Source organism: Papio anubis, chromosome 11, assembly GCF_008728515.1.
Source record: "Papio anubis isolate 15944 chromosome 11, Panubis1.0, whole genome shotgun sequence".
Lineage (NCBI taxonomy): Eukaryota > Metazoa > Chordata > Mammalia > Primates > Cercopithecidae > Papio > Papio anubis.
The window spans coordinates 95,053,317-95,062,018 of record NC_044986.1 but is presented as its reverse complement, the minus strand read 5'-3'; the positions used below and the strand labels follow the sequence as shown (position 1 = coordinate 95,062,018).

At 40.0% G+C, this 8,702-nt stretch overlaps 1 pseudogene across 1 annotated transcript; it reads right to left on the bottom strand.

The window, feature by feature from the left end:
• Nucleotides 1–1,660: 1,660 nt before the first annotated feature.
• On the bottom strand, nt 1,661–2,876 carry LOC116269481 (annotated as a pseudogene). Its single transcript, XR_004177058.1, has one exon. The product of XR_004177058.1 is annotated as a heterogeneous nuclear ribonucleoprotein A1-like (transcript).
• Nucleotides 2,877–8,702: the final 5,826 nt, after the last annotated feature.

The window sequence follows — 8,702 nt, the reverse complement described above, 5'->3', positions numbered from 1 at the left end:
CCCAGAGAGGCTGTGACAGATGTGAGAAATACATCTTTTATTCTGTTTATTTCTCAGTTAATCTACTGAGCTTCGGAGTTGTTTGTATAACAGTCATTGCAAATTATCTTAATTCAAACACATACTCGCCAAGTTTTAAAAAAACAAAAAGGACTCTAAATAAAATAAAGCTATGTCAGATTTTTTTGGGGGGGCTCAAGAATTCCAAATTTAACCAGTGATTTTTTTAACCCCCTTGAAATTCTGTGAACTCAAGGCAATAATAACAGCAGCAGCCACAATGATAATAACTCACTGTAAGTGTTAAGTTCAATGAGTTTTGATAATTGTATAGTCATGTAACCACAATCAAGATCTCGAACATTTCCATCACCCCAAAAAGAGTTTCCTTGTGCTCCTCAAGACCTAGGTCTCAGGCAATGATATTCCTGCTACACTGGAGTTTTGCCTTGCCTTGAGTTTCATACATATGGAATCACACAGGATTAAGGTTAAGTTTTTTAAAAACTTTAAAAAGCGTAACTTATTGTATAGGTACCATTTTTACAAATAATTCAATTTTCTGCACTTTTATATTACCAACTTTAATTTTAGGCATATTATGGTATGTCAACACCAAACCAAGTAGGACCTATTTTGTTCGATGTTATTTAAAAAATAAAAGTTCTATGGGATTCTAAGTTTTAAAGTATTTCTCTCAGGGCTAACATTACACATACATGGAATCTGTTCATTAATTTATTTGATACTCATCCCAATAAACAGCCACTGAAAATGGCTGACTTTCAACCTTTTGTGACTTCTGCTTAGCATAATGTTTTTGAGATTCCTCCATGTTGCTACATCTGTTAACAATTTGATCTCTTTAATTGCTGTGTTCTTCTTCTTTTCGGTAATGAAATCCCAAATTCTAGTTGGGTACCTGGCTACCCAGTTAGAGATTATATGTCCAGTATAGCTGTGGTACAAAATTCATTCCAATGAGATGTGGGCAGAAATGATATACCCAATTTCCAGGTCACTTTCTTATTGCCAGGTTGCTGGTCCTAGGGATTGCTATAATGAGAAGAGACATGTATCTATTAGGTCGGTGCAAAAGTAATTGCCATTTAAAAGTAAGGGCAAAAACCGCAATTACTTTTGCACCAACCTAATCTTATTTAAACCATTGTATTTTGAATCCCTGCAAAGTAGTTAGCTCAATGAGTGCACTCTCCATGGAGCAGGGCTATATTTTATTCATCTTTGTAACCTCACCACGACTTAGCTCAGTGGTTTATAGTCAGTGGCTGTTTATTGGGATGAATATCAAATAAATTAATGAACAAATCCTATATATGTGTAATGTTAGCCCTGAGAGAAATATTTTAAAACTTAGAATCCCATAGAACTTTTATTTTATTTATTTATTTATTTACTTAAAAAGACATTTATTCAGCGTCACGATCAGACTATTACATTTAGCAATCAACAGCATGGGTGCAAAAAAAAAAAAATCTACATTAAAACCCTTTGTTGGAATGCTTTACACTTTCCACAGAACAGAAACTAAAATAACCTGTTATACGATTAGTCACAAATACAGTCCTCGAGTTTTTTGCCCATACACATGAGTATTTGTCTAAAACATGTCTTCTTTGTAGCAGCTAGGCCCTGCCACCACTGTGCTTGGCTGAGTTCACAAATCTGTTGTAACCTGTAGCTTCCCTGTCACTTCTCTGGCTCTCCCCTCCTGCTAAGCTTTGTTTCCTAATTAAAATCTTCTGTCACTGCCATAGCTATTGCTGCTGCTGGAACCACCATAGCCACCTTGGTTTCGTGGTTTTGCAACGTATTGGCCTCCACCGCCATAGGGGCCAGAGCTTCTGCCTCCAAAATTTCCTCCCTACATGGGTCCAAAATTTGAAGACTGATTGTTGTAATTGCCAAAATCATTGTAGCTTCCACCACCTCCAAAACTGCTTCCATCATTACCAAATCCATTACAGCCATCCCCACTGCCACCATATCCACCACCACCACGGCTGCCACCAAAGCCACCACGACCACTCAAGTTTCCTCCACGACCAAAGTTGTCATTCCCACTGAAACCACCTCCATGACCACCACCAAAGTTTCCAGAACCACTTCGACCTCTTTGGCTGGAGGAAGCACTAGCCATCTCTTGCTTTGACAGGGCTTTCCTAACTTCACAGTTGTGGCCATTCACAGTATGGTATTTCTGAATGACAATCTTATCCACGGAGTCATGGTCGTCAAAGGTTACAAAGGCAAAGCCCCTTTTCTTGCCACTGCCTCGGTCAGTCATGATTTCAATCACTTCCATTTTTCCATACTGTTCAAAATTATCTCTTAGGTGATGTTCTTCAGTGTCTTCTTTAATGCCACCAACAAATATCTTTTTCACAGCTAAGTGGGCACCTGGTCTTTGAGAATTTCCTCTTGAGATAGTTCTCTTTGTTTCCACAGCTCTTCCATCCACCTTGTGTGGCCTTGCATTCATAGCTGTATCTACCTCCTCCACAGTGGCATATGTGACAAACCCAAAACTCCTGGAACGCTTGGTGTTTGGATCTCTCATTACCACACAGTCCGTGAGCGTTCCCCATTACTCAAAATGGCTCCTCAGGCTCTCATCAGTTGTTTCAAAGCTCAACCCTCCAATGAAGAACTTCCTCAGCTGTTCAGGCTCTTTAGGAGACTCTGACTTAGACATGACGGCAGGGAGAAGAGAGACTTTAACGATGCTTCTTTGGCGGCATCCACGGGCAGAAAGCAGAACTTTTATTTTTTAAATAGCATAGAAGGAAAGAAGTCCTACTTGGTTTGATGTTGACATACCACAATATGCCTAAAATTAAAGTTGGTAATGTAAAAAGTGCAGAAAATTGAATGATTTGTAAAAATGGTACCTACATAATAAATAATGCTTTTTTAAGTTTTTAAGCATTATAGAATCATAAAACAATCCAGGATGAATTATAGATTAACTATTTAAACTAATTTGACATTCAAATTTATACTTTCATTCTTTCAAAAAGAAAACTTATCAACTTCCAAATTAGCTAAAACATACCTATAACAATTAACTGGAAATATGTGTTTCATAAAAAGTAAGCAACACTAAACAGAGTACAGTTTGATCCTCCTTCGAAAAAAGCCCGATTTCTCGCTGACAAACCTGGTCAAAACAATTTGTAAATCTATCCTGCATCCCTTGGAAAAATTAGCTGTGTGAAAAAATATAATTACTTTTAAAATGTTATTTAACTCATCATCTGGTTGCTGCAATTAACTTAAAGACCTAGGTCAATCTTTTTACAGCAGAAAAATCAACAGAACTTCATGTCATCTCACAAACATGATTTTTAAGAAGTTGTGTGGCTGCGCACGGCTAGCCTACTTCTACTTTGATGTCATTCTTTCTGCTATCAAAGCTTCAGTGAAAAGTTTTCTGTTTTGAAAGTCCAAAGAAATATAGTATAGAGTCTAGATGTCAGTATATAAACTTTGAGTTTTAGGGCTTACACTGTAATACAGCATCATTGTCTTTGCTTGTTGGTTTGTTTAACAGAGGCAGGGACTTGCTTTGTCATGCAGGCTAGAGTGCAATGGTGCAATCACAGGTTACTGGAGCCTCAATCTCCTGGGCTCCAGCAATCCTCCTGCCTCAGCCTCCCAAGTAGCTGGGACTGCAGGCCCATGCAACTACACTGGAATAATTTTTTAAAAATTTATTTTGTAGAGACAGGGGTCTTGTTATGTTGTCCAGGCTGGTTTTGAATCCTGGCCTCAAGCAATCCTCCTTCCTTGGCCTCCCAAAGTGCTGAAACTACAGGTGTGAGCCACCATGCCTGGCCCATTGTCTTGTGTATACCACTGGAGTTAAACAATTGCCAGCCCATCTATAGGGAACTCCTACAAAGAGTTCTCAGCAGGTCCCGCTCCACTCAGCAATAAGGGTACAGTTATTTCCTGAAGTCAAATTCGATCAACTATAATTGTGTATTCTTACCACTAATTTACTTACATTCTAACTCTAAAAAATAATTTTTTATCTCAGCAAATAAGTTTCCTTCGCCAATGGGTATTGTTTTCAATATAATAACTAATTAGCATCCTTTTAGTTTAATAAACTATGAATGGGATGCCCGCATTGCACTTACATTGATATTTTAAACTGCTTACCACTTAGGATAATGAAAAATCACTCCAGCCATTTACATAGCTGGCATGTAAATTTAAAGTAGCTATCCATCACAAAAATATTATACGAAATTATGAAAATGGCATTTCATTGTACTTAAAATAGTCGGTCTAGTGTAAATTTTAGGTACAGTGAGTTAAATACATTCCCCAAACAATTTCTCCTAAAAAGCCTTTACATACTGTTATTTGCTGAAGAATTTCAACAAATAACAATTATTTGCCCTACAATAAAAACTAGAATGGTCATTTGACATTTAGAATTGAAAATGGAAAGTTCTTTTTATCCCCCCTTGCCTACCTTTGGGATTGCATTTTTCTTAGTATTTTATTTTCCTGTGAGGGACTCAGCCAGTTTTCCTGACTTTGGGTCACAGGGACTTGGAAAACAATTGTGTAATTTAATAAATCACAGTAGGAAAGGATTTGCCAGAGAATCTGTCTTGATTTGCCTTTGATTCTACTGCCCCTTGGATGGGGAAGAGGAAGAGGAGTAAAGGTTGGAAAGAATGGGAATAAAAAAGATATGCCGGGAAGGGAGGCGTGAGGTCAAGGTGAAAACATCCGTCTTCCCTGTCCTCCAAGCCAGGGCTACTCTGGAGCTGGCTGAGAGGGACAGATCATCCTGGGGGCAGGACACACCACCTGGAACTGACAAAAGGGATTCAGAGCAATGATAGGTGGCTCTTGGCTCTCATACTCTTGCCTGTATATCTTGTAGAACCAGATGCTTTCTTGGATTGACCAGATTAATTCCAGGCCCAAAAAGCAAAAGAATCCTAGAACAGAGACAGAGGCTGTGAGAAGCAAAAGGCACTGTGGAGGTTGCTGCCCTAGCTTTTGGAAGCCCGAACATTCACATGACTTGCTTGGATCTCATAGAGCCAGCGGCTGAGCTGTGGGTCCAAGTGTCAGGACGCCTCGCCCATATCTCTGTGTGCAACAGGATGTGCATGATGTGGTCCCAATCCTCAGGCCCAGTGCTACTTCTCTATTCATGCCGAGAGCAGCCAGCCGGGGAGGTGAGAAGGACACATAATCACAGCATTTTTTGCTCCCTGGCTCTGGGCTTCTTAGGAAGGTTGTTGTGGACTTTGTTTTGTTTTGCTTTTATTGAGACGGACTCTCACTCTGTCGCCCAGGCTGGAGTACGATGGCGCGATCTCAGCTCACTGCAACCTCCTGGGTTCAAGCGATTCTCCTGCCTCAGCCTCCCAAGTAGGTGGGATTACAGGCGGGCACCACCATACCTGGCTAATTTTTGTATTTTTGGTAGAGATGGGGTTTCACCATGTTGCCCAGGCTGGTCTCAAACTCCTGACCTCAAGTGATCCACCGGCCTCTGCCTCTGAAAGTGCTGGGTTGATAAGAGTAAGCCACCATGCTGGGACCGTTCTGGACCTTTGAGCATTCATCTCCCCCTCCCCAAGTCTCCTACCTCCTTCCCTCTTTATAGTTCCTCCCCTAGGCCAGCAAGTGGGTGGGACAGAGAAATCTTCAGGCCCATGAAAAGATGATGTGTAGAGATTACAGCCACCAAATGGCTTCAGAATTATTCACTGAGGTGTGTTATAATCAATGTTATAATGAAATAAATCAACCAATCCAGGGGGATTTTGTTCAGAATGTTCTTGCAGTTGGAAGAGTAAAATCTCACAGCACCACTACAGCAGGTCCTCATAAATGGGGCACTCCAAGGGCCCTTTATTTATTTATTTCTTGTTTTCACAGCTCCTACTGTAGTAGTGCTGCCTTGCTGAGGCCTGCCCACATTTATCAGCTTGCAAATTCTTTGAAATTGGTATCTTTTCTTATGAATAAACATACATAGTAACCAGTCATATTAAAAATGAGATTATTGGCCAGGTACAGTGGCTCCCACCTGTAATCTCAGTGTTTTGGGAGGCCTAGATGAGAGTATCACTGGAGACCGGGAGTTCAAGATCAGGCTGGGCAACAAAGCATGACCTCCCATCTCTACAAAAAGTTAGAAAAAATTAGCCAGGCATGGTGGCACACACCTATAATACCAGTTACTTGGGAGGCTGAGCCAAGGAGGATTGTTTGAGCCCAGGAGTTTGAAGCTGCAGTGAGCTATGATTACACCATTGCACTCCAGCCTGGGCTACAGAATGAGACCCCGTCTCAATATCTATCTATCTAATCTATATTTATACTTCCATATATATATGGAAGTGTGTGTGTATATATATATATAAAATATATGTGGAAGTATATTTAAATATATGTGGAAGTATATATATTTGTATATTATATATGGAAGTAATATGTATATAGAAATATAAATATAGATATATATGGAAGCATAAATATAGATATATATAACACACACATGCATGCACACACACACACACACACATATATATATGGAACCTAGTTCCTTATGACTGCTTATGTATCCTTATCCTAAGTTTTCAATGAGAAAGGGATGATGTAGAATAAGGAAACAAATTGACCAGTATGTAAAATTTTGTTGTATATTTTCGTTTCGTCTATTTCCATAGCCTCAAAAATCTTACAATGTTTGTTCTGGGTGGTTTCCTTTCTATGACATATGCTCGAGGTCACAAGAATAACACAGCCCACCACCTCCTCCAGTGCTTGTTCTTATTTTCAATTTATCAAAAATTGTAGTTGATGTTGGATGATGAGAAAGGCAATGGTCTTTTTCTACTCAAGCTAATTTCTGTCATTATTCCTAGTTCAATGTTTGTCTAGTGCAATAGACCTGTCCAAAAGGGTGTCCACATTTGTCAAAAAGGAACACTTTCCAGTTCCAAAATTAGAGGTGAAACCTGTTGTACCCAGCTCTGCCGAACATTCCACACTCCTCAGTGGAGGAAGGAGTTGGCTCCTTCCAGGCAAGGTCTGAGGATCTGGAATGTGTTCAGCCCCCACAGCTATTGGCACGGTGTGAGGATATTTCAGGAGTGCCGCAAAGGACTGAACTTTGTGTGACTGACTAGGAAAATGTTCTGCCTGCACAATCACACATTAAAACTTTTGGGAAAGTGTCATAAATAATACAGACAGCAAATCTGTTAACCTCTTCTGGACAGGACAACATGTCTTGCTTATTTTAACACATGCTGCATGTATCAGTTAGCAAAGCTCTTATTCCACCGCCAACTGAACATCACTGCAGCCTTAATTTGAAAACCAACCCTAGACTTTCCATGATGTCATGGAATATCACATGTGGAAAATGCATTGTTCCAGTTCCCGCCTTCACACGGTGAGTGTTTAACTTACTGAGGGCACAATACTTTTTTATGCATGACTTGAGTATCTTCAAGGAAGTCCACGATCTCCAGTGTTTGCGATCCGACATTGACCTTGCACACTATTGTGATTTATATTGTGCTAGAGTGAGTTGTATCCATGAGTAGAACAAAAAAGACATGGAAAGAAAGACAGCAATGCCTTTTGCATTAGTCCGTTTTCATGCTGCTGATAAAGACATACTTCAGACAGGGTAATTTATAAAGAAAAAGAGGTTTAGTGGACTCACAGTTCCACCTAGCTGGGGAGGCCTCACCATCATGGTGGAAGGCAAAAGGCACATCTTACATGGTGGCAGGCAAGAGGCAATGAAAGCCAAGTGAAAGGGAAACCTCTTATAAAACCATCAAATCTCGTTAGACTTATTCACTACCATGACAACAGTGTCGGGGAAACCCATGATTCAATTAATTTCCACGGGGTCCCTCCCACAACACATGGGAATTATGGGAGCTACTATTCAAGATGAGACTTGGGTGGGGACACAGCCAAACCATATCACCTTCTCTGGCAGTGTGGCAGAACAGAAAGAGCACAGACTGAAAGCCAGGCAAAGCAGGTTCCAGCCCTGCTCCTTACTTGCTGGCTGTGTCACCTTGTCCAAGTAATGTAACCTCTTTGACCTCAGTTTCCTCATCTGTAAAGTGAGGATAATACTAGTCTTATGTAATTGGATCATGAATAGTGATAGAACTAGTTATTATTTATTGAGCACTTACTATGTAGAGTATTTGGCCCCAGCGCAATATGTGTTATAACTCACTTAATATTCTCAACCACACTGATAGGTTCTATTGTGATCCTGAAGAACCTGCGGCACAGTAAGAGCCATAAAGGGAGCCACTGTGATCAATAATCATGATGGTGCTAATATTGTTGTGACAACATTGACAGCTAACAATGAAAGGAAGTAAAACTAACAGGAATTTCTTCACTTAAAAATATTATAAAAGCAAGATTCATATGAAAAAATAGTCAGTAGGGGAAAGACACATCATTCTTTATATTTACACTTGAATTTTTACCCCATGTGTCTTTCTCCAGATTGAAAGGGACTAGCACACCGAACAAGAAAAGACCCATCCCAAGTCACAGCATCAAGGACTTTAGGAACACCAAAAAGCAGACAAAATCCCAGAATCTTCCCAAAATGGATAAACAAGCCAAGAAAAGCTGCTTACATACAAAGAGAT